Source organism: Palaemon carinicauda, chromosome 31, assembly GCF_036898095.1.
Source record: "Palaemon carinicauda isolate YSFRI2023 chromosome 31, ASM3689809v2, whole genome shotgun sequence".
NCBI lineage: Eukaryota > Metazoa > Arthropoda > Malacostraca > Decapoda > Palaemonidae > Palaemon > Palaemon carinicauda.
This window is the reverse complement of record NC_090755.1, coordinates 56,118,212-56,145,320: the sequence shown is the minus strand read 5'-3', so window position 1 is coordinate 56,145,320 and position 27,109 is coordinate 56,118,212. Positions and strand designations below refer to the sequence as shown.

Here is a 27,109-nt window from a genome sequence, read left to right as displayed (position 1 = left end):
TTAGCAGCTCATACAACTATCATCTTGAAAGACAATTAAAAGAATGAAATCATTAGAACAAAATGAACCCCTCCAAGTGACATGGCAGAGCTGAAAGAATGATTCTGAAAATGGCTTGCACTAGAGGGGGAAAAAAAAAAAAGAAAAGAAAAAAAAAAGGTATTAATGCCATAGCCTACCTTACTGAACACCAAAAGAGAACTCTAAGGATGCCTTCAACATGCAAACCAAGAGAGGAATAACTAAAGTCACCAAGAAAAAGCACTACAGAAAAAAAAGTTGACTGACTGACTAATTACCTCCAAAAAAGCTACAAGATATGCAACACAGAACCCTAAGAATAAGTCTAAAAGATGTCTACAATACTGCCTCTTAAAAAAGAGATATCACCACAAAATTTAAAAGGTTCCAACTCCAAAAACACCCTACTAGGGACATTACAAATGATCCAAAAGAATAACGATGAACAGAAAAAGGGGAGAGAGAAATTGACACCCATCAAGTCATACCTACAAGATACGTCTCCACATCACAAAGAGATGGATTGCGACTCCCAAGATAACTTTGCAAGAGACCACTGCAGAACCAAAAGAAGCTTAAAATATTATTTCTGCATAGAGAACAATTACGAACTAAAACTTCAGAAGCCAACATGGTACTCATATTGCCTAAACATTATACACCATAATACCAAAATGGCCTTACAGGTAGGTTTGCCCCGTTAACAAAATTAAAGACAATAATTAACTCTTCTCAATGATCCACACCAGAGATCTAAGAGGGACAGACTATAAAGACCTACAAGAAGGTTCCCCTAAAAATCAATCACTGAAAATGGAATGGCTCTCAAGATATAGTCAATACTTGTTTACAAAAATGCTCATGAAATGCATCACTAAAGAAGCGCCTGCAACATACATTCACCAAGAACTGAAAGCTGCCATGGAACTTAGTTTCTATGAAAATGACGGACACTAAAGTTACCGTTCAAGAAATATGTCTCCATGACAAAACAAGGGAACCAATAAAAAATCCTCATGTAAAACAAAAGGAAAAAAACCCTATAGAGAGATACCTTACAAGAGAAGTTACAGCTGCCAAATCAAAATCACTCCAAAAATGCCTGAAAGATAATTTTCATCTAACAAGGGATAAAACTTCAGAAAAGTCTTACTGAATATTGTACAAGCAAGATGAATCTACTCCAAAGTTACATGCAAGATATATCACTATACAGTTACCAAACGGGTAACTTTAAAATTCCATCAAAGCCATCACTGCAGAACCTGAATAAAAACTTCAATTTCCCTACAAGAGCTTACAGAACTTGAATAAAAAACTTAAAATTGCCTACAAAAACTAGCTATTTGTGCTTACTAGTGACATAACTTTGCTTTATTTAACAAAGGAGACCCTTTGTTACAAGATAGATTCCTCAAGAGGCACCAGCAGAGGAATAGGGACAGCCAACAAAAACTACCCCTGCTAGGGAGGCAAAAGAAGTGATACTTTTGGACATTTCATCACTGCAAGACCTATAGAAGAAAACCATACATATTTAAACAAAATCAAATGGGGGACAGATTCTTTACATGCCAACAAATTAGGAGAGGGAATGCTAAATAGTGAAAATACAAAGGTCTTCAAAGGTTTCACTAAGAAATTCAGACAGACATTATTTCACAAGTACCGTATGCTAGGGAAAGGTTAATAATGTATAAAGCAAGGAAAGGTTACATACTTTTCAGTTAGCATTTCCAATTGAAAAATGCTCAAGTTATAATCAGTTTAATTGTTTACTGAAATCGCTATTTTATTTTATTAAAGCCTGATTTGTATTTAGTTGCATCACTGTCAAATAAAACTTATTGAAAACTTCATTGAATTAATTTTCACAACAAAACCTAGATAATTTGATATAAAAACTGACCAGATTTGCTAAAGAACCATTGAGAATATAAAAAGGATCACAATAGTTACTCATTATATATGTAAAATCTACATTTGTAACCTTTTAAATAAATTAACTTATTTCATCTAAGAATTCCAAAGAAACCAAGGGAAACTAAAACAACGAATATAGATGTTTCAAACAAACTGGACAATAAAACTGTGATATCAGAAGTAGTGTGATGGTTAAAAAATCAGATAACTAGAATGTTGGTTGAAAGTCCTTCATTAAAAAAAAATTAACAACTAAATCTGGAAGGTGTTGCCAGACAATGTAAAAGCATTGACAATATATATCTAAAACCACAATGCAATTTTTTTGAGAGATTATGATAATGTAATGTTTATAGTTATAAAATCTGAAAATTATTCTAGATCAATTATGCTCTGTATCTATTTATATATACAATTATCACTAACCATACATGTCAATTGACATGGTTAGACAAAATGTTATGCTTTGAAGTGTTTAAATATTTACCACGTATAATATCCATGACCTAAATAACATAAGCTAATCACAAAGTACTGTGGGTAGAGAAGATGAAACCCTATCTTAAACACAATCAATCTCAACATCCTAATATGAGGGACACAAATCTATGTATAATTCTCACCTGATGAAGAAAAGCAACTTTCTTCTCCATTCACCTGGGTTTACAAAACTAGGAAGACCCTAAAGCGGTGTAAAATATGAAGAAGTCAACCCTTAGGCGGTGCAAAATATGAAGAAGTCAACCCTTAGATGGTGCAAAATATGAAGTAGTCAACCCTTAGATGGTGCAAAATATGAAGTAGTCAACCCTTAGGTGGTGTAAATTGTCTAGTCCATCCTTCTATGAAGTCCATGAAAATATTGCATGAATTCCCAACAATACCTGTAAATTACAATGAAATATGATTCCTGGGATACAAAGTATTTCAAGTATTAAATATATTATCGTAAGTGTTTAAATCCTGAAAATGCACACAGTAGAAGGCTGTTAATTACAAGTGTATAAAGTTCAACTAATTTAATACAGTAAAGTTTAACCCTTTTACCCCCAGGCTATCTGGAAATTTCCAACCCTTAACCCCCAAGGGGTTATTTTTTCCCCAGCACATTTTGCAGTATATTTTTTTTAAATTGCTCTAACAGCCTTAATTTTTGTCATAGAGAGGTCAGGTTGGTCTCATTCTCTTGGAAAATGCCTGAATTTTCTCAAAAACTTATGAAAAAAAAAAAATTTTATAGCATTTTTTTCGCAAGGACGTACCGGTACGTCCATGGGGGTAAAGGGATGGCTTTTGTGAAACATACCAGTACGTCCTTTGGGGGTAAAAGGGTTAATTTGAATAATGAAATAAACAGAGCAAAGGCAATAATAAAATTTGGCAAAGAAATAAATAGTCCACATTGAAACTTTAAACTATAAAGAGCAAAAGACAGACAAACATAAGCTATGTCAAACATTAAAAAGAATAAATTAGAGGGGAGATAAACCTCACATACTTACGATTGCATTGCAGATATAAAATTTGCTTGAGAAAAATCTTTATACCTCACCACTAGTATGTCAGTCATTAAGTCAACAAAATTTAAAACCTTTTTCTTTTAAATCTGTATTAGGAAAACTACCTACTAAGTGTTTGTACACCACTGTCCTCAATTCAAATAGCTTAAAGACTTTCACTGTACATAATTATTACTTTAAATTATAAAATCATATAATTACTTTAAATCACAAACACTATATTATTACTTTAAATCATAAAAACTAAATTTTAAAACTTACTATCTATACAAACCAGTCATGTAAATTGGGTAAACTCTGGTGCACTTTTATGACTAGATAGAAGAATTCTTAGGAGTATGTTAACTTAGTATGATTGCATCAAATACCCACTAGTGCTTCGGTGAGATGACGACGTAAACGCAGCCACTTAGTCTTTTTGGTCAGGACTTGCAGTGGTAGAGGCAGCCAATTTTGGTCAGGATTTGCAGTGTGGTACAAGAAGCCAATATACGTAAATGACTGGTTAGTATAACTAGGAATAATACGAATGATTTTACAATTTGTAGTTTGTGCCTATACAGAAACAAACCCTTGTCATTTAGATGGGGATGCCTTCCTTAGCTGCGAGGAAGTCCTAAGCGATAACAATAGGGCGTCTGTCTGACCCTTAATCCATAGAAGGTCATGCCTGGCTTTGATAAAAAGGCAGGGACATGCCTAAAAGCCTATGCGATATAAAGGTAAGTGACTGCATCACTGCCCGACAAAAGATGAAATTTGCCTTGGAACATTTGAATATATGTACAGTATTATAATTGAAAGATAAATTTCATAAAAATTACCCACAGAGACGTGCTTAACTGCCTGAGTGTCCATTACTGTTGATACTTCCACGGAAGGGAGAGACAGAAAAGCGAAAGGTCTCGTTCAGCTCTTACATCTGCCATTTTCAGAAGTAATTGATGATGCAACAGAATGCTAGCTGTCATATAGGAGCACAATCTTACACCAACTGTTGGGACAACCAATACAGGACCTAAAAAGAATGTATCTGTGTCCTATAGGAGCACAATCTTACACCAAATGTTAGGACAACCAATATAGGACCTAAAAAAAAATGTGTCTAAAGCCCTGTGGGAGCAATCTTTCAAATATTGAGCAGTAAAGGTAGTCTGCCTCTCCCAGACTCCTGCTTTCAGTACCTGTGATACCGAGTGGTTCTTATGGAAGGCTAGTGTTGCAGCAACACGATAGATGTCATGTACTTGGGAGGGGCCCTGTTAAACACAAATTTATACACAAAATAGTACCTTATAACAATAAAGTGTGTTCTTGGTTACATTTTTTTCATCCGGTACGGCAACCAGGACGGCAAGCAATGTCCTCTTTAAATAAAAGTCGGACTATGCTTACAAGACATAGTAGAAAATTGTCCAAGTAATCAGTTACCTCCTAAGTGATGAAATAAGAGAAGCAGTCAAATCAGTTGTCATTAACAGATGGATTTTGGGTCTTAGCTTTGAATTCAGGTACAAAGGAGAATGATAGGTTTTTCCAGCACTTGGAGTGAGAAAAGATAAAACAGACCATAAAGCTTACTCACTAGCTTTGATGATGTTAGGACAACAAGTAATACAGTTTTTAGTGTCAAGGTTTCTATATGTGGCTTTATGGAGGTGGTTCAGAAAAGTGCCAGCTTTAGGGACCTACTTTATCACACTCCAAGTCGGGGGTCTCGTTTCTCTAGGTACACAAGACTGCTAAAAAATTTTGAAGACTGAAAGTTCCCACGAGGAGGAGGTTAATTCCCTTCAGTTTAAACACCTGGCACAGGGCTGAGGTGATGAATTTTCACTGCAGTAATAATGAAGTTTCTCTGTCCTTAGGCAAACTAAAAAGTATGCAATAATGGGAATAGAGGCCTTGAGTGTAGCAATATTCCTTCCATAACACCAATCATAGAACAAGAACATCTTTGTCTGGTAGACTGCTGCGTAGGACTTGGGGAGGTATCCTGAAAGTTACTTCAAAAGCAGTCTCGAAAAAGCCCTTCCTTCGGAGGAGATACTGTACTAGGTAACTTCTAGCCATAAAGAAACAGGTAATGAACTGCTTCAAGGAACTTTTTCACGTGAGGTTGTCAAAGAAAGTTTGGCCCATCTGGAATCTATCTTGGTAGTTCTATGAGAAGATCTAGATGATCTGGACAGCACTCCACTTGAGGCCATTTTTGCACTACTAGCATTACTCTTAGATTTTGTGATACTCTGCTCTTGTTCAAGACCTGAAGGATCGGGCAGAATAAGGGAAAGGCGTATATAGTATGTCCATCCTATCCCAGGAGAGTTGGAAGAGATCCTTCATTCATTTTATAGGTAGTGGGTTGGCCAGGACACCAGCCACCCGTTAAGATACTAACGCTAGAGTTATTCAGTCTTTTGAATGGCCAGACTGTACTACATTGGATCTTTCTTTCTGGTCATGGCTCATTTTCCCTTTGCCTACATATACACTGAATAGTCTGACCTATTCTTCACATATTTGCCTCTGTCCTGAAACACCTGACAACACTCAGATTACCAAACAATTCTTCTTTGCTCAAGGGGTTAACTCTCCCCTTGGTATTATTATTATTATTATCATTTGCTAAGCTATAACCCTAGTTGGAAAAGCAGGATGCTATAAGCCCAGGGGCGCCAACAGGGAAAATAGTCCAGTGAGGAATGGAAACAAGGAAAAATAAAATATTTTAAGAACAGTAATATTCAAATAAATATTTCCTATATAAACTATAAAAACTTTAACAAAACAAGAGGAAGAGAAATTAGATAGAATAGTGTGCCTTAGTGTACCCTCCAGCAAGAGAACTCTAACCCAAGACAGTGGAAGACCATGGTACAGAGGCTATGGCACTACCCAAAAATAGAGAGCAAAGGTTTGATTTTGGAGTGTCCTTCTCCAAGAAGAGCTGCTTACCATAGCTAAAGTCTCTTCTACCCTTACCAAGAGGAAAGTAGCCACTGAACAATTACAGTGCAGTAGTTAACCCTTGGGGTGAAGAAGAATTGTTTGGTAATCTCTGTTGTCAAGTGTATGAGAATAGAGGAGAATCTGTAAAGAATAGGCCAGACTATTTGGTGTATGTGTACGCAAATGGAAAGAACCATAACCAGAGAGAATGATCCACTGTAGTACTGTCTGACCAGTCAAAGGACCCCCATAACTCCCTAGCGGTAGTATCTCAACAGGCGGCTGGTGCCCTGGCCACCCTACTACCTACTAATAATCTAATTAAGTGATTCAGTTTTGTTTCTTTGTAATTATTTGATTTCAACTTTCCCCCCTGGCAGCAGTGAATGCCAACATTGGTCATTCCCTTACCATAACGTAAGCAACCCTACCCCATGTGGCTAGACAAAACTATAGGGTGTAGGGTGTTGCTGTCACACGTACCTTGTAACCTTAGTTGGGCATTAAAACGCAACAAGTGTAGAAGTGTTTTTGTTAATCCGACCAACAAGGTACATAGAAAGTATAAGAAAAAATATGTAATTAAGAAAAGAGAAACATCACACATAACTAAAGACAAATTTTAACAGGTTATGGGCCCAGGATACGCCCAAAGCACCAACAGTGAAATAAATCTTAAAAAAAGAGGGGAAAATCTTGGAAGTAGAATATCATGTACTACGCAGTGAAAGGACTGACGGCTACAAGGGTACCGTGATGCAGCGAGATACACATAATGGCGGGCAAAGATAGAGAAAGAAAAAAAAATGAAATTTTGAATGAATCAAATTATTTCATTAGGAGAAGAGAACTAGAGCCACTCTCACTCAGAAGAGGTGGTGGGAATGTATAGGTCCAGGATATGCCGACGATCAAGACGACTGGATGCAAATGCAACTTCAAAAAAGTAACGACGCACCAAATTATATTACACAGCGAGTGGATAATTTAGATCTGGACGACATCATGGAATGCACCAATGCCAAAGAAGCATGGGATATTTTAAGCAATATTCACACAAAAATGGATACATTTAAAATTGTTGATATGCTTGAAGAACTGTGTAGATGCAGAAAAACTGAAGAAATGTCAATGAGGGAATATATAGCGTATGTAATCAGATTGGCCAGAGATGTAAATACAGCTTTAGGAGAAGAAGTGGCTCAATTTGGAGACTCAATGTTAGCTGTGTTTGTGCCGAGACGTCTTGAACATATTCCCAAATATCAATTTTGTTAGTCAGTTCTCAAAAATTGAAGATTTAAATATTAAAACTGTTAAGCCAGTTCTGCTTTTTGATTAGAAGCAAGTTAAACTCTAGGCAAGAAAGTAAGAGAACATTTTAGTTTATAAAACGAACTTCAGAAGAGACTCAAGAGAAGAAGATGGAAATTCAAGCATAAATTATAACAGAAAAGAAGGCACAAAAGGCTTCAAGAGAGAAGACAAAAGATTTGTCTGCTGTGTTTGTAGCCAGCCAGGACATATAGCAAGATACTGTCCAAAATTTGAAGAAGAGATAATGAAGAAAGAAGAGACAAGGAAGAAAGAAGACAGACAAAATAAAAGCAGCAGGTAGAGAATATCAGGGAAGAAGCACAATATGACAATGATAAAGACAGTGAAAGTGAATCTGAAGAAGAGCAGCTAACAGAAAAATTGCCAAAACAAAAACAGATACAAAGGCAATTGTTGCAGCAATTTAAAATGAAAGTGAAATAATAGAAAAAATCGATGCGATTGTGAACAGGTCAACAGCGAAAGAAGAGGATTTCAAAGTAATATGGAACTTGGATTCTGGTGCTAGTGATCAAATGACACCTCATAAAGACATACTTGTTGATTTTGCCAGTAGCATCACAGGTAACGTAAAGTGGGGAGATGAAACGAACTCTTCAATTCTAAGGAGACAAAAACTGATTATGAAAATGAAAAACCAGTATGGTGGATATGACTTAAAATTACAAGAAGTATATGCCCCAAATCCAGATGAAAACCTGACATCTGAAAGAATATTCGATGAAAAGGGTTTCAAGTTATTTACATACATGGTGTCAAACAAGTACAGGTGCAAGATGTAAAAGAAGTATTTCTGAAAGGATACTGGAATGAGGCAGCAAAGATGTATTGGTACAGAGCTAAGAAAATTTTGCAAGGAAATGAAAGAAATTTTAAGAAGAGTGAAGATATAGAAATCACAGAAAATAGAACGATAAATTTGTGGCACAGAAAATTTGGACATGTACTATCCTTACCCAAGGTTTGTGAAGTATGAGGAAAACTTTGAATACTCCTCAACATGCATGGAAAGTAAGTCCAAAATAAAGCCAATGCCTACAAGTGAATCAAAAAGTACTGAAGTGCTAGAAATAGTAAATGGTGATGTTTGTCAGATTCCTGAACCATCATCGAATGAAAGTGGAAGCCACTACTTTGCCACCTTTTTGGACAACCATTCAAGGTACAATGAAATTGCTATAATGAAGAAAATTGGAACAATGGATAAATTCAAGGAATACATGGCCAAGGCAGAGAGGAAACACAACAGACTTTTGCAATGCTTCCACACTGATAATGGAGGAGAGTATGCCAGCAAGGAATTCTTGGTTTTTCTTACAGAAAAGGGAATATAGAGATGGCTGACAATCTTCCTCTCCTCAGCAAAATGGAAGGGCTAAATGCCTAAACCAGAGTTTGCTGGCCATAGCAAGATACATGATAATAGTCTGGAGTACCTCACAAATTCTGAACTGATGCCATTCTTCATGCAAATTGCATCATTATTATTATTATCATTAATTGCTAAGCTACAACCTTAGTTGGAAAAGCAGTATGCTAAGAGCCCCGGGTCTCCATTAGGAACATAACCCAGGGAGGAAAGGGAATAAGAACAATCAAATATTTTAAGAACAGTAACATTACAATAAATATCTCCCATATAAACTATAAAAACTGTAACAAAACAAGAGGAATAGAAATAAGATAGAATAGTGTGCTCGAGTGTACCCTCCAGCAAGAGAACTCTAACCCAAGACAGTGGAAGACCATGGTACAGAGGCTATGGCACTACCCAAGACTAGAGAACAATGGTTTGATTTTGGAGTGTCTTCCTAGAAGAGCTGCTTACCATAGCTAAAGTCTCTCTTCTACCCTTACCAAGAAGAAAGTGGCCAATGCACAATTACAGTGCAGTAACCCCTTGGATGAAGAAGAATTGTTTGGTAACTCAGTGTTGTCAGGTGTATGAGGACAGAGGAGAATATGAAAGGATAGGCTCCGGTGTGTGTGCGCAAGCTAAGGGAAAATGAACCATAACCAGAGAGAAGGCTCCAAAGTAGTACTGTCTGGCCAGTAAAAGGACCCCATAACTCTCTAGTCTTAATATCTCAACAGGTAGCTGGTGCCCTGGCCAACCTACTACCTTAAAGAATAGAAAAATGTTAATGGCCATAAACAAAATTCCATTCGTGCTATGGAATGGGAGAAATCTTGAACGTGACGACCTTAAAATGATCAAAGTGTTTGGCTGTGAAGCTTGGGCTAAGCTAAGGGAGACTCCAAAGCTAGAGGTTTGAGCAGAAAGATGTGTCTACATGGGGATGTGTCTGAACCAAAAGGGATTAAAGTTGTGGAACATCAACAAACAAGTCGTGATCAATGCCATTAATGTTGACTTTAAAGAAGATTTACCCTTTCAAGGGAATCAGCAGAAGGAACCACAACAAAGAAGCAAACAGTAATTCTCTTTTCATAGAAACAGGGAACACAATCAAGAAGACAAGCCTGAAAACTAGGAAAACAGTAAAGAAAATCCAGAAGAAATTCCTAAAAAACAAGAAAATCAAGATCATCAAGAAAATCTTCAAGAGAACCATGATGAGGAAGCTAATTTAAGAAGATCCCAAAGTACGAGGAAACCAAAGAAGTGCCAATGTAGCAAGGTAAATACAGATTTCCAGCCTTCTCCAAAAGACCCATTGACTGTCAAAGAAGCACTCAACTGTCCTGACAAAGACAAGTAGGAAGCTGCAATACTGCAAGAAATGGAAGGGTTAGAAAGCATGGACACCTGTAAAATAGTGCCGAGACCAACAGGATAAAAAGCGAGTGATTGCAAGTGGGTATTCAGAAGAAAATAAGACGAACATGGTGAGGTAATGGTACACAAAAGCAAGACTTGTGGCCAGAGGGTTCTGCCTAACACCTGGTGTAAAGTACCTTGAGACTTAAGCTCCTGTAGTGAGGAAATCGAGCATTAGACTGTTACTAGCATTAGCTGCTGAAAATTCATGGTCTGTTGAACAGCTTTACGTTAATTCAGCCTATCTCAATGGTGGACTAAAGGAAGTCATATTTATGAAGCAACCAAAGGCAAGCAAGGTCTAACCTCTTAACACTGCAGGTTCCTCCTCATAATTTGGAGGTTTAGATCTATCATTCACTGATGAGCAGTTGTCATGGTCATATTAGGATATTTCAATGAGCCAGTGGACTGGGATATGAAAGTATGCATCTTTGAGAACCAGGGTCAGCATGAAGTCGTTCCTCCTTACTGCTAATTGTACGTGGTTCACCATCTTTGTCTTGAACTGGGTCATCAGAACAAACCTCTTCAAAGGGGAGAGATTACTGACCAGTCTCCAACAGCCTGATGCCTTCACCACTAGAAAGAGGCAGCTGTGAAGGCCTCGGGATCCGCCCCACACAATCTGCAGAGCGCTCTTGTCTAGCATCTTTACCTCTCAATTGAGGGCAAGGTGTTTTAACACGTTTGGGAGGTATCCGATTTAGAGATGGGGGACAGCCAAAAAACACATTACAGTTCCGGTCCCGTAGGATCCATACCATCCAGTCGTCGGCGTTGGGTTGTTGCTACATTGCCGAATGGCTCTCCAGGCATCCCTACCTCGCGTGGCAATCTGAGCAGAGGACTGCCGGTACTAGCAACCTCTGGCTCCTCTCCTACCTCTACCTCTTCTAGATTAACTAAAACTTGGTTGAAAGGTAGGAGCAGTATCTGCTCCCTGCAAGAAGACTGAGGCTGTGGGGGAGCTGGAATTGGCTGCATCAGAGGTTTTTTAAGGTCAGACTTTAACAAATGCTAAGCCAATGTTTTAGCAGTTTGACCAGATGTGCTAGGGCCTTGGAAGATCATTATTCAGTAGAAAAGAGAATCTAAACTGGTTTTTCTTCATGTTTCGACAGCTTTGTCAACCAACTGATGTGGGAATAGACCTTGGCTCTGTTTAACTAGGGTGGTGCAAAGAGTTAAGGCTTCTCTGTGCCCTAACCTGGTGTGCCAAAAAGGGGGCCTTCCATGGCTCCTGATAAAACCAAGTCCACAAATTTCCTTAACTTTTCGGGATCACCCAAGTTTTGAGAAGTTTAGTACGATATGACGCCCAACTAGTGGTCCACCCAGGATGTTGCCTGTAAACTGGTCATGGATGTGGCTTCTATGGCAGCTAATTTGTACGAGGAAAATATTGTGCCCTCAGTGCTTAATCTATCAATTATCTCCTTGACCCACTTTTCTAGCAAAACCTTTGTGGCACTATTTTTCATTCCTTCAAATGTTTTTTTTTTCACTTGACCCTCTCTTTCTCTTCTCTTCTAACATCCACTTATCCTTTCCTCCAACTCCTCAGCATTACCCTTACTTTTTGTAGGATCCTATAGGACCTACTTGTTCTTAACGAATATTTAGGCCCCACATTTTTCACAACTCTGTAATTGCAGGTATTCTGGTAAGGGGTGAGAGGTTGCTTTCCCTACAAAATTATTGTCGTTGGTATCTCCCTTTTCAGTGGTCCTGAGACTACCAACAAGGAGGGTGGTTCTACATTGGGTATTTCTACCTGCTTGACAGGTGGAGATCTCTACTCATTACCCTGGGCTTGTAATAATTTATGCATTGATGGGATGCCTTCTAGGTCTGAGGGGGGCCACAGTGTCCTTTGGCCATTTTCTTATTGTCCTGAGTAATTTCCAATGGTTTACTAAGTGGAGAAGTAAAAGATATTGCTACTTCACCTGCGGGGACCGCTATCTTCGATTCTTTTGTTATTTGCCCGAGGGCAGTATCACTATTGTCATCACCGTTCTTCTTCACCTCAATGTAGGAAGATGGAGAGGGGTCAGAGGTCAGATTACCAGATGGTGGCCAATGGATTTCCTAGATTTTGAGGAAGATCCCATTTTGGCTACTTCCTTTTCTCCTGATATTCCACCAACTGCTTTGATGGCCAATTTCTGCACTCGTTGCAGCGGGGGAGATCGAGAATTCAAGCCTTCTGCAGAGGTGTATAAAGATACTGCATTTTCATACAGCAACTACAGGAAAGGAACACGTGTACGTCTGTACACTTGGTGATTGACGTCAAAGTGACATCTCGATGTGATGGCAAGGGGGTGGGGTTTTCCCCGCCTCCTGCCATTAACCACTGATACACCTCGTTAAAATTCTAACCGCTAAATTCCAGCCAACCTGAAATCAAACTACTATTTAAGGACGAGGGTTTGTATTTGTTTAGGAACAGCTTAAAACTTTAAAATAGGAAAAAGCCAATTTCACTCATTCCTCTAAGAGCAAATCGATGTAAAAATAATTTACTGATAGTGAAGGATGATGTAATGATTAATGACCACAAAATCTATTTCTTTTGAATTTTGATGCTCTCTCTTATAATTTAATAAGTGTCATTTAAGTGTTCTTATCCACAAAACCAGGGTAAAAAAAAATTGAGTATATATAACAAACTACTTACAACTGCTGTACTGCTCATAATATCGCTAACATGCATTTAAGAGTAATATCTCTAAAACACATGGAGAGCACTAGCTGACAATATTTATTTTGTTCATATTGTATACCCTCAACACCTGGTATATTGCTTATAACAAACCAAGTGGTAATGTTTTATAATAATTACAACAATTCAACTTTATATAGAAACAATGCTACTCTGAGAATGCACTGCCCATTTTACAGTGTGTTCATGAATAGAATTATTGGTTATATAATTCCAATGTATGTATAGTATGAGGAACAAAAATGGAGGCTAAAAGAAGTAATGTCTACTCCATCTTGCATTCTATAGAAACAACTAGACCACTCACCTAGTAAAGACAAGTTACAATGTCCCCTTGGACATACAGTAGTTGGCCAAAGTAGGAAAATCTAAATAAACAGTTGCAGGGTTCTTACATGAATACTAAGGACATATGCCATTCACATTTTCTATTAAAACAGCATTTCATAAAAAAAAAAAAAGAGAGAGAGAGAGAGAGAGAGAGAGAGAGAGAGAGAGAGAGAGAGAGAGAGAGAGAGAGAGAGAGATATGTAATATACAGTACCTGTCATGAAACTTGGCATTTGAAGACCATCACTTACAAAATTGTCTCAACATCTACCTGGAACAATATATATGACAATATATATGATCTAACACTATATTTACACAAAATATAAAATAAGCAAAAAAATAACTCCTCCCATCCATATACAAATTTAGTACTGTAATTATCATCATACAGTCATTGTAAATACTACAAATTTTATATATTTTGTATTTTTCCTAGCCATACAAAACTGAGTCATTTAATGGGTTACTTCTGTTTTTGTTTTCTACAGCCAGATAATAAAAAAGGGATTTTGACGAAGGAAAAATCTATTTCTGGGGAGAGACCTGTGGCGCCGGGTGAAAAGAGTCCTTCTTATATACCTTTTCTGATAAAACCTTCCAATTATACCAGAGAAAGATAAAAGCATGGAATGCTGAGGTTACAACCCTCGCGCGAGCACCTTTAGGGTGTCGTGTATAAAGCAAAGGCGCGTGAAATCCACTATTCACAGGTTGTCTTCCATTTAGTTAATTCCTTCGTCAAAGGGATGGGCCGATACAAAGGCCCTTGCCAACCTCCAGCGCCACACCACCCACGCCACGACGCGAGCGCCATCTGAACAACATCCTTCTGTATTGGCCATGATGGCTTGGAAAGGAAAGGGTGGGATTGTGTAAAATAAAGGGGAAGGGTTTCACCGGGCGCCACAGGTCTCTCCCCAGAAATAGATTTTTCCTTCGTCAAAATCCCTTTTCTGGGTCGATCTGTGGCGCCGGGTGAAAATGTACCAGAGAATGCCTTCCAAGCCCAACAATAACTAATTTAATGAGGGGAGAGAAACAACACCATGTAAAGAAAATCATAAATAATTAAGGTAAACAAACATGATAACAGGGAAGCCTCCGAGTATCAGAGGAAACATGCTACAAAACTGACATGGCTAAGAATATCCCAACCCTGTAACAACGGTAATCAATAATAGTTACAAACATAACCTAATATGTAATAAACTTAGGGCTAACGAACCACCAAGGAAGCGGCGTCATGGTGCGAGTGGCGGGTAGGAGGGAGAAGAAAAGAGATGGATGAAAGGAAGAACAAAAGATCACTGGGGAGAGATACGGCTCCCAGCTGCAACTGTTGGGTATTTAAGAGCCTGTAAGCTCATTAGATAGTGGCGTTTGAAGACCATAGGAGATTCCCAACCCGTGAACTTTATAAGGTCATCAAAGTCCATCTTCTGGGGGAAATGATCCCGGATTGGCTTGTCAAACGAAGTATAGGATCTATAGCCTAATACCACGCATGGGAATGGTACCTCCTTGTTCCCTGATAAACAAGGGGCCAGACGATCGGGTAGCAGTCGTGGCTAAAAAGGCCCTGAGAGTGGTGACCGGACATAGAAAAGTATCTTGGAGAAGAGGAATAACTTTCCAAGGGGACCACCTATTTTGGGGGTTAACGGCCGAATCATATTGGCGAATTGTCGAGTCCCTTTTGACTGATTCGATGAAGAAATCGTTTTCCGGTTCAATGTTCGTGTCTCTACGAGCTGCCAACTTCCTGTAGTCCACAAAGTTAGGGTTTTGGACATCCTTGAGTAATCTGACACCGTGAGTTTGGAATACTCGGGTCAGTTTGAGGAACGGAATCCGGATGGGACGGAGTTTCCACTCGAGGAGGAGAGGAAACCAACTGTTCTTGGGCAGTGAGGTGGTACTAAAACCACTGCGCCCCGGAAGGAGCGCAGTCGGTGTTAAAGTTTTTAGAAGATTCACTGGGAGAGATAGGGAAATCTTCCTCTAATGGTTCCAATCCCGGGGTAATGCGTCCATGGCATGAGCCCGAGGGTCCAGGATTGGGGTCACATAACAAGGAAGTTTGTGATTGATCTGAGATGTGAATAGATCTACCTGGATGCCTGGAACGAACCTGAGTATCCACCGGAGTGAAATTCTGACTCCGGGGAACTCGTCCTGGATAGTGAGCCCGTTCTCACATCCTGGCCTCCCGCTAGGTGAGGTGCTGACAGGGACCAGTTCTTTTCTGTTGCCCAGGCGAAGAAAGTGACCAGGATCTGATTCAGGTTGGGTGACTTGGATCCTCCCCTGTTTCCGTAGTGTACCTCGTCTGTGCTGTCTGACACTACTCTGATGTGGGTCGACCTCGGAGGAGTCTCTCTCTTCAGGGTCAAGAACACTGCCATGGCTTCGAGAACATTGATATGGGACTGTTTCATGGCTAGTGACCAAGAACCTGAAACATCTGATGTTCGGAGAAATCCCCCCATCCACTTAGAGACACGGCTGAATGGAATGTCACTTGTGGAGGTGGGAATTGTAGAGGAACCGCTTTGGAGAGGTTCTTCGGTTCGGACCATGGGCGTAGTCTCATTTTCCCGACAGAGGGGATCTTCGAGACCTTGTCTTCTTATAGGTACTGTAGCTCTCTTTCTCCAAAATCGATTGATGTCTTGAGTTTGGCTTTTATTAGGAGATCTGTTACTGAAGTGAATTGGGAAAGGCCGAGGATACTTTCTAGGCTCTTTGGACACCTGTTTGTGCTTGAGAAATTCTTGATCTTGGAACCTATTCCTCTTACTTTTGGAAGGGAGAGACAACGTGTGCTTCGAAAGGTCCCACTGAATGGCTAACCATTCTAAGTGGCCTGATGGTCGCAGGCGAGACTTATGGAGATTGACCCGAAATCACAGGTTGTCGAGCGATCGAAGAAATTCCTTCGTAGCTCTGTTACCTTCTATGGCCGGCCGGGCCCAAATGAGCCAACCGGCCAGATAAGCAATGATCTGTATCTCTTGGTTCCTGAGTTGTTCTAACACTGCCTCTCCCAGTTTCGTGAATATCCTGGGATCAATGTTGAGGCCGAAGGGCATGTCTTGAACACAAAGGCTTTCCTGCTTAGGTGGAAACCCAGATAAGAAGAGAAGTTTCGAGCTATAGGCGCAAGCTAATAGCGGTCGGTAAGATCGACAGAGGTGGTGACGGTCCCACGGGGAAGTAAGTTCCATACCTAAGAGATAGTCGTTTGATTGCTTTTTCTTGAGTAACCCTGTGGGGTACTCTTTCAGGACGGGAGTGTATTTCTGGGAGAAGGTCACTGGCGGAGGAGGAGGACCTTGAGGCCATTTTCATCTCAAACCGTTAGAGACTATGCTATGATCCCACAGACCGAGTCCAATGGTCACGAAAGTGGTAAAGTCTTCCCTCTACCAGGACCACCGCGTTGTGAGGGAGTGAATCTAGGTCCTTCCCTTCTCCGAGCCCCCTTTTTCCTAGGTCCGCCTTGATGTCGGGACTGTCTTCTACTCCTGTAGCTTCCTCTCTGGTGTCCATGAAAGGAGCCTGAGGGTTCGGATCTAGGGCTGCATGCAGGCAAAACATCCCAACGGAGTTGGGCTGTGTACCTGGGGAATCAGTGAGGTAGACCACCTGATGATGGGGGGTCAGATACAAAATCGTCGAACCAGAGGAAGGCTGTGATGACGAGTGGGAAACCGACTATCAATTCCTGTCTGATAGAGGTCTCAGACAGAACGTACTTCCCACAACTGACCCGATCAGACCAACAAACGTGTAGGTCGAACTGGAAGGGCAGAGCCTGGAATTATCGTACCCCCCAGGCTGACAACATCCTGGTCCAGACAGATCGGGCCTGCCCTTTAGGAAATAATACCGTTACCTTCGGTACCTTGTCTAAGCTAACCAAGGCAATCTCTTTCAATCGAACGAATCCGTTGAATGGGAATTCTAGTACCTGGGAGTAAAATCTAGGTCCCCCAGAGGGAGGACGTCTATGCCCTCCAGATTTATGGTACCACCTATATCCGAGTTCCTGAACGGCACTGACTCACCACCATACCTTAGAGCTCGTCATAGCCCCTTGGATTTCCTTAAAATGTGTTGCTTTTAGCCGGCACAGTTTATGCAGGGTAACATGAACATTAGGATCCTTTAATGGTCCTAGGTCGGTGACGTAGGTAATTGCAAAGCTGAAGGCTCAAAACTCATCCCCACATACCTGCCCGTCCATGGGGTCGTTGTCCAACCTTAGAGAGGACACTCCGAGGAGATAGGGACCTCTAGATGGAGCATTCCTTCCCAACTTCGATACCCAAGGGTGGAGAGCCTCTCTTTGCAGGCCAGAGAGAATCATCATCATCCTGATGGGAACCATGCAGGCGAACCTTCTGTAACACAAAGGGGACATAAGTCTGGATGTTCCTTGAACTTTGGTTAGCGATCCTATTCACAGGCTGGGATCAGCTGTATACTCTTAAAAAGCTATTTTAAAGACAAGTTATTTAATGTATTATCTTCTGGGGTATAGTGCGACACTTGTATTCATGAAATGTGACACTGTTGGCGCATTCGCCACTGGGTGGAAATTTATTTCTATATGAACACTATGTTGTATGGATATTTATCCATATCTAGACATAGTTAGAATTGACTATGCATAAATATAGGCATAATTAATGTATTTCTATTTGAACACTATGTTGTATGGATATTTAGCCATATTTAGAGTTAGGATTGAATATGCATAAATATAGGCATAATTAATTTAATTCTATTTGAACACGATGTTGTATGGATATTTATCCATATTTATACATAGTTAGAATTAAATACATGCATAAATATAGGCATAATTAATTTAATTCTATTTGAACACGATGTTGTATGGATATTTATCCATATTTATACATAGTTAGAATTAAATACATGCATAAATATAGGCATAATTAATTTAATTCTATTTGAACACGATGTTGTATGGATATTTATCCATATTTATACATAGTTAGAATTAAATACATGCATAAATATAGGCATAGTTACGTTCATAAATAATTTTTTTTTTTTTTAACCTTCCCTTTAAAGGTAAAACAAAAGATTGGCCACCCGTGGTCTGAGTGATCTCCGACTGTACCGGATCTCCGGTAACCATCCCCGGTACAAACAATGGTCCGTCATAGTGACAACGTGAACCAGAGGAAATCTAATATTAACCTCAATGCTGACCGCCTGTACGATATCCGGTTAAGCCGGAGATTCGATGAAAAAGAATCGTAATGACGATATTGTGATTATTCATGAAAAAGGGTTCATACCCTGATTCTGATCGTCTGATTGATCTCAGTTTGTACCGGAGAACCAGTGACAAAGGTCCGGCAACGTGAAAACGTGATCCTCACCGGTACGATAACATTCTCTAAAACTGAATGTCTGTGTTATCTCCAGTGAAGCCGGATATTCGATGAAAAAGGGACCGTAATAATGAAACTGTGAAATCCTCATCGGTATCACATTGTTAACTCCGGTTCTGGACGTCTGCTTGATCTCTGTTTGTATGGGAGATCCGGTAGCAAAGGCTAGTCCCCGTGAGATCGTGACCGTCACCGGTACGACAACATTAACCTCAATGAATGTTTGAGTTATCTCCAGCGAAGCCGGAGATTCGATGAAAAAAGGGGCCGGAAAGGTGTAATTGAGATCAAACATGACAAAGGTTCGTGTGCAAAAAGGTCTCAGCCGGAGTCTGAGTGCCGGCTTTCACCGTTGCACTCCAAATATCTGGCTAGTTCTCACCCAATGAGTATCCATTATAACGGCGTATAACTCAAGGCGGAGCTAAACATAACTCAAGGCGGAGCTAAACATAACTCAAGGCGGAGCTAAGGGTGTCGGTGTAAATCGAACCCAATTAATGACTCATACACCAACGTTCCTACTAATAGTGTTAGCTATATTAACAGTAACCACATCAATAAAACGTGTATAACATTAAACGTACTATCATCAACTCTGATAATAAGAGGAGGCCTGAATAACTCGTGAACGTATAAAAACGGAGAACGGGAAAATCACCTCCCTTACTCGAGCTAATAAACGAGTACCCTATGTTCTCACTCTCAAGGTTACATAATAAAAGCTAACATCACACAATAATGTAAGGAAAGTAAAATAAAACTGATTGTTTTTATTTTATTTTTATTTTTTCCTTTTTCTTTTTCATTTTTAGTCATTGTAATAACCAAAAACGAAGAATAATGACAACGTAACCAATAAATAAGGATATAGTCTAAATCGAGCCTTCCTGGGGCGAGTACAAACTAACAGACTAAATCGCAAACGTTTAAATCGCTATTCGGCCAAAACCATTGTTGGCACTATAATATCCAAATGTTTGTATATTTGTAATTTACCTAATGTCTGTTAATGACATAAGGATAAATAACTTAAAGCAATCTGCCGACCTGCGAGGGTCGGGGAAGCAGTGACATGCCCTTAAAATAAATATAAACACCAGCCTTAGCTAAAGGCAAGGCAAATATAAGTGTTAAGTGTATGGGCGACCTCCGGTGAAGCCGGAGCGTAATGAGATGTCCTGAATAATGCCGTCTTAGCCAAAGGCAAGGCAAATATAAGTGTGAAGTGTATGGGCGACCTCCGGTGACGCCGGAGGATAATGAGATACCCTGAATAATTCAATTGTGGCTAATAATTCAATTGTGAAGATATAAAAGCCAAGCCGCAGCTAAAGGCTAAGGCTTAGATCATAGCAAAGCGTATTTACAAACTCCGGTGATGCCGGAGGGAGAAGAAAGGTCCTGAATAATTATTGTGAATAAAAACACAATTGTAATAACAATGGCTATTGTGGATATGGCCGTGGCCTTAGACCGCAGTAAGGGCCACCGGAGGGTCGTATCTAAACAATATGAAGCCCGTCCCATGTAGTAAACAATATATAAATATAACAATAGAACGAAAGTCATTGAGAATCCCTCAAGCCGGAGTAGAACTCAAGGCGGAGTGGAAAACGTTCATAAACTACTCCCGAGCCGTAACGGGGAGAGGACAAACACGGACCAAAATAACGCTAACAATTGAAAAGTCACGAAAAATAAATAACTCGTAAGTTATCATCCACCCCGAGGGGGAGAGGTGAGGGAGGGAGAACCCGTTGAACGCACAAAACGGAAAACGGGAAATCCGCTCAACCACCAGAGCAAAGAAAGAAAACGAGAGAAAGGGGTAACTCGTGACTGCGAACAGAAAACGGGGACCCCAATATCTCGCTCTCTTAAACACAAAAACAGGACTAAAAATCACACAACACTATTATAAACCTATAAAATAAAAATGTACATCCATATAACACTACGATCGAAGAATAGCATCTGCTAAAACTTTAAATAAATAGCACAGTCGAGTGACAAACGCCTCGGAGGGGCGGGCACTAAACAAATACAAAGCTAAATCGCTATCTCGTTCGTAGGCTGGACTTACTAGCAAAAAGTACCATGAGCATAAATACACAAAAAAATAAAAATAAAAATAATAACGGTTCTAAAGGCATAAGGCCAGGGACTTAACCAAGAACCTAAGTGACAGAGTACTAAACGGGCAGACATAGATAAATTCCCAACAAGTGATCAAACAATGGCCGCCATGAAAGGCCAGACGGGAATAAAAAAACAGACTATACTGGATATAAAACAAAAGCCCGGTACAATAAAATACTGTCAAAACAAACTATGGTACTTAACATTGGAATGTGTGAAGATGAAGCTTCGGACATGACAAAATAAATCCACGATAGATAAAAAAGACCGAGAGCACAACAACACAAATCAACACTAGTATTCCAAAAAGAAGGATGTTGTTCAGATGGCGCTCGCGTCGTGGCGTGGGTGGTGTGGCGCTGGAGGTTGGCAAGGGCCTTTGTATCGGCCCATCCCTTTGACGAAGGAATTAACTAAATGGAAGACAACCTGTGAATAGTGGATTTCACGCGCCTTTGCTTTATACACGACACCCTAAAGGTGCTCGCGCGAGGGTTGTAACCTCAGCATTCCATGCTTTTATCTTTCTCTGGTATAATTGGAAGGTTTTATCAGAAAAGGTATATAAGAAGGACTCTTTTCACCCGGCGCCACAGATCGACCCAGAAAAAGAAATTGGTAGATTACGTCATGCTACACTGCTGGGTAGGTACTGCACATGATGGCTCATACAGGTCAGACCCTTCTGTTCTATTCCAAAGAGTTTTACCAGAGTGAAGTGATATGAACATCAAGTGGCTTGTAAGATTAATATAAGCAATATATCATCAATATATCAACCAAAAAACACGAGGCATTCTTACCTGCATTTGGAAGATTTTAAGTGAGGGCTTCAAGTCCGATCAAAATTCCCACTCTCCTTTATACTAAAAAAAAAAACCCTTAAAATGCAGAGAATAACTGATACCCAAGATAAAAGCAGTTACTTGTCCCATGGGAGTTTAGATTAGACTATTTGTTGTGCAGACACAATGAGTTCTATGGAAAAGGTGCCAAGGACCTGTGTGTGCAAACTTTAAGGTAGTGGTTTGTCTCTTCCGGAATATTGCTTTTAGGACTTGAGCAACTGTGGTTTTGTGCTCGAGGGGGGGAGGCATTGGAGCCGTTTCCCCTGAGGACTTATAGGCTCATGATGAATTCTCCAAACCAAAAAGAGAATGTTTCTGGAAACCTTTTTGGAACGGCCAGTACTTACAAACAAATTGGAGATTCGGGGCCTGAAATACTACTGTACTCTTACAGTAACATGTCAACCAGGTCATCAGTTACCTCTTTCAGAGACAAGATCGTGAGAGTCAATTCTGATATCATTATCAACCAGATTTTGGAATTTAGCCACAAATTCAGTGTAGTGTTTCTTAAAAAAAATCAAGTTCCGTTTTTTTTATAACACTTATGTTCCTCAGCACCCTTCACATTTGTTGACATTCTGTGCATTAGTGGGAATGTAAGAGTTGTTGTTCTCGGACATGAGCGGCCGAAAGGTTAATAAACACGTGCAACGTATAATGACTTTGTATGCAAAATCCTGATATAGACGGAGACGGCACAAATGGCGACGAGGACTACCAACCAGGATATGGTTTATGAGGTGTCAAGAACCCGTTAGCTAGAAAACAGAGGAGCAACCTGTATACTGTGAGTACTGATTGGACTTGGTAAACATGGCTAGCCCCATGCAGTTCAAGCCCGTGGCAGCATTTTCCCCAGAGATGAATTCCAATGTAGCAAAGAAGTGGACAGATTGGAAACAGAGTTTCAACTATTTCATACAAGGTAGTGGTATAGAAGATGATGGTCAAAAGAGGGCAATTTTGCTCCACCAATTTGGTCTTGAAGTGCAACGTATTTTTAGGACCCTGGATGTTGCAGGGACATGTTTGATGATGTAGTCGCTGCACTGGATGATCATTTTAAGCCTAAAAAGAATGTAGCTTATGAAAGGCCCGTTTTCAGGCAGACTTGCCAAGGTTCACCCGAAAGTATGGATTCTTATCTTATTAGGTCAAGGAATTTGATCAAATCTTGTAAATATCCAGCTGCTGAAGTGAATTCAAACCTAAGGAAACATTTAATTGATGCGTTTTTCAAAGAAGTTACGAGTTTACGAGTTAGATTTTTAAGGGAGAGAAAGTGGACACTAGAAAACATGGATGAAATGGCCTAGAGCCAGACTAGAAAAATGAACAGGATACGTGTAAGGATGCAGAGGAAATCATTGATATAACTTATGATGCCATCCAACAACATACTTACGAAGAAATTATTAGCCAAGATAAAAACCAACAAGGTTATAAATTAAAGTGTGTCGCTACCTAGAAATCCCAAACATACAAATATAATATGACATTCGTAGATAATTTGTATTTTTCCTAACTATACAAACCTTAGGTATTTAATATGGGTACTGTAATTACTTTCGGCGTAGCTGAAATGACGAGCCATTAGAATTTTAACAAGGGTTTACTACCCCACCGCTAGTTAGGGGGGGTAGGGAGGAGTAGTATACTAACCACCCGCCCTTCACACACACACCTGAGCTGAGCTCACTTTGCTTAGAGGTAGGACTTCACGGGGGACAGGGCTGGCGGGCAAGTTTGATTAAATAGCTAAGGTTTGTATAGTTAGGAAAAATACCAATTATCTACGAATGTCATTTGTTCCGTAACTGAAATACAAACCACGCTATTTAATATGGGTGACTCAACCCTTAGGTAAGGTGGTAAGTCCCAGCCATTACTGGCTTTTGGCTTTTTGCCCGGGGACTCAGTATCTGAGTGTGTTGGTACTCAACGATAAGGAGTCCCTGCACTTCGCTAGCACCTTGCTCTCCAAGGGCTGCGGCCTACATAAGCTGTGTGTGGAGGAATGAAGTGTGACTCATCCTAGGAGGTTGACCTGAAGTTCTTCAGATGGAACTTAAGGCTAGGACTCTCCCAATACCACCTCGTAAGGGTATGGGGATGTGACAGTATTAGCTTAATACTAGGAACACAAGGGAACATGGTTTACCTGCAGTGGTTTGAGGTCAGCTGTGAAGAGAACCCACGATGCTGCTTTCCCCAAGAGAGGGGAGGATGAAGAAAAGAATAAGGGCCAGGCATACCTTTTCATTTATGCAGACTAAAACCAGGTAACAATGCCCTCAACCCTCTGCTACTTGTCCATTAAGGAGCCTGAGGTTTAAACCAGCTGTTGTGCAGCCACCACAGGGCCGATAGAGAACGTATCAAGCCTCCTGTGGGTCACGTCTTCCAGGTAGTGGGCTGTGAAGGTCGCCTGACGCTTCCACACCCCTGCTTGTAGAACCTGCGTCACTGAGTATTGTAGTTCTTTTTGAAGCCCAGGAACATAGCTATGCCCGACATCATGTGCTCTAGGGCGACGTGACGGAGGAGGGTCGGGATTCAAGGAATGATGGATTACCCTACGAATCAAAGCTGAGATGGTATTCTTGGTGACCCTCCTTTTTGTCCTCCCAGTGCTTACAAACAATGATTGCACTTGAGGACGAATTGCAGCTGTAGATGCTAGCCCTATGGAACTGGGAGCTATATTATCTCAAAAGCAAAATGATGGGTACTTTTAACCTGTAATTTATGCTAGTGGGTCATTGACAGACGTAGAATGCCGTTATTAACAGACTGAGAAAGAGACATTTGCTGTTGTTTGGGCCTGTGAGAGGTTTATGTTATATATCTTGGGTATTCATTTTGAATTGATAAGTGATCATAAACCCCTAGAAGTAATTCATTCTCTAGTCAAAGCCTCTTTTATGTATTGAAAGGTGAGCCCTGAGACTTCAAGCTTTTGATTTTAAAGACAAGTATAAACCTGGAAAGACTAATGTAGCTGATGCACTATCTAAATTAGCTTTTACTAGATACTCCCAAAGATTAAATGTATTAATTCATGCTTGGGTAAAATGTTAGATTAGGAATTTTCCCTTCACAACTACATATCTCTGTGAAACAAGATTCTCTGCATTATTAAATCTCAAATCAAAATGGAGAAATCAACATGATGTGACTGATGACATGCGAGTAGCTTTGTCAGTAACTCTTACCATGATTCCATGCTTTGATTGCACAAAAGCAAGAGTAAATATCTGACTAGATTAATATAAGTCTGTTTTATGTAGTCAAGATGCTGAAAAAAGTTCCTTTGTGTATGAACCTGAACTCTTAAGTAAAGTTGCTAATTTTTTCTTATTTTTCTTTCAGTAAACAAACATGATTATGTTATCAATACTTATGATTTTATTTCATGTTCTATTCCTAGTTGTCCCAATTAAAAGTACAGTAAATTCAAGTTATTAACATATTTGGAAGACATACTGGCAAATAATAGGATTGGTGATAATTATTTCAAAAGTCAAGTGAAGAAGGTATGGGACCATATTGGGCAATCCATTGGGGGTCTCGAATCATCAAAAGGTTAGAAACCCCTGCTACTAGGGAAATTGAACAATGATCTGTTGTTGATGATGAATTGTGTTTAGTTAGAAAAGCCATTAGAACTGGTAATTTGGATAAGGTTCCTCATTTTAATTATGTAAAAGATGAAATTTCTACTATTGGTTGTTTACTATTAAAGAGACAAAGAATAGTAATACCTAAATGTTTGAGAAAACAGATTCTAGACTTGGCCAAAGAGGGACAACAGGGTATTGTGAAATATAAGAGTAGACAAAGACAAAAAGTGTGGTTGCCTGGTATTGACACTGAGGTAGAAAAGTGTGTAAAAATTTGTAAAGCATGTTTGTTAATTAGAAACAATAGGCCAGAACCATTGAACTCGACTCCTTTACCAGACAGACCATGGCAACATGTTGGTGTAGATATATGTGGTGCGTTGTCAAGTGGTGAAAATTAATTAGTTGCTGTAGATTATTATTCCAGATGGTTTGAAGTAGGAATAATGTATTCTAGTAGTTTTACTAATGTAATATGTCTTGATAATTGGTTAAAGTCTCACGGTTTGCCGGAGACAATTGTGACTCAATGGCACACAATTTATTTCTTGTGAATTTAAGAGGTTTTTGGATGTAAATGGCATAGTTCATAGGAAGGGGACACCAAATTCTCCACATGCAAATGGAGAAGTTGAGAGACAAAATCAATCCATTACGAAAGCTATCATAACAATAAAAGCCAAAGTTAAGAATTTAGGAAAGAACCGAATTAATTTTTGAAGGCTTACCGATCTACTCCAAATACTGTAACTAATGTTAGCCACGATGAACTTATGTATGGTAGATAAATTAGGACAAAGTTGCCCGAGATTTCTTCTGAATATACTGGAAATGATGTAAAGGTGTAAAGAAAATGGGAAAGAGTACAGTATTATGATATGAAATTTTGAGTTGAAGAAGGACAAGTGAGGAGGTGACATAGTAGTTTTGCAACAAAATAGGAAAAATAAGTTCTCATCAAATTTCTATAGTGAATCTTATAAAGTGATTGAGAAAAAAAGTAATAGTGTGCAAGTTGAAAGCACTGATGGAATACAGAGGAGAAATGTAACTCTTATGAAAAAAATAAATTTTAAAAAGGAAAAATCTGAATTTTGGAATGATCATAAGGAACCCTACAATGATACTGATTTTTATAGTGGCAACGGTGATGACGGGTGCAATTTAAATAGCAAACAAAGAAAATTACCAGTAAGTGTGCGTTTAAGTCATGATGATAATATCAGGCAACCCCACACCAGGTAAAATTAATGTTAAAATGTATAAAAGAGTAAGAAAACCCCCAAGTTATTTGAAGGACTACGTGAGGTAATGTGATACAGTGTCCTAAGTATGTAAGTCTTGACTATGTAAAGAAAAATTATTTATATATTTTTTCAATTTTCAGGTATTATAAGGGAAAATAGATTCTTTAGTTTTGTATTACATGTACAATGTGCAGTAATTTAACTTACCAGATGTATT

The 27,109-nt window shown here is 39.5% G+C and overlaps 1 long non-coding RNA gene across 1 annotated transcript in view; it reads right to left on the bottom strand.

Moving 5' to 3' along the window:
• Positions 1–27,109, bottom strand: part of LOC137624983 (uncharacterized) — a 100,105-nt gene that overhangs the window by 8,145 nt on the left and 64,851 nt on the right. Inside the window, exon 4 of the long non-coding RNA XR_011040791.1 lies at positions 2,568–2,828. This is a non-coding gene — a long non-coding RNA (uncharacterized lncRNA). The remainder of the gene's footprint in view (positions 1–2,567; positions 2,829–27,109) is intronic.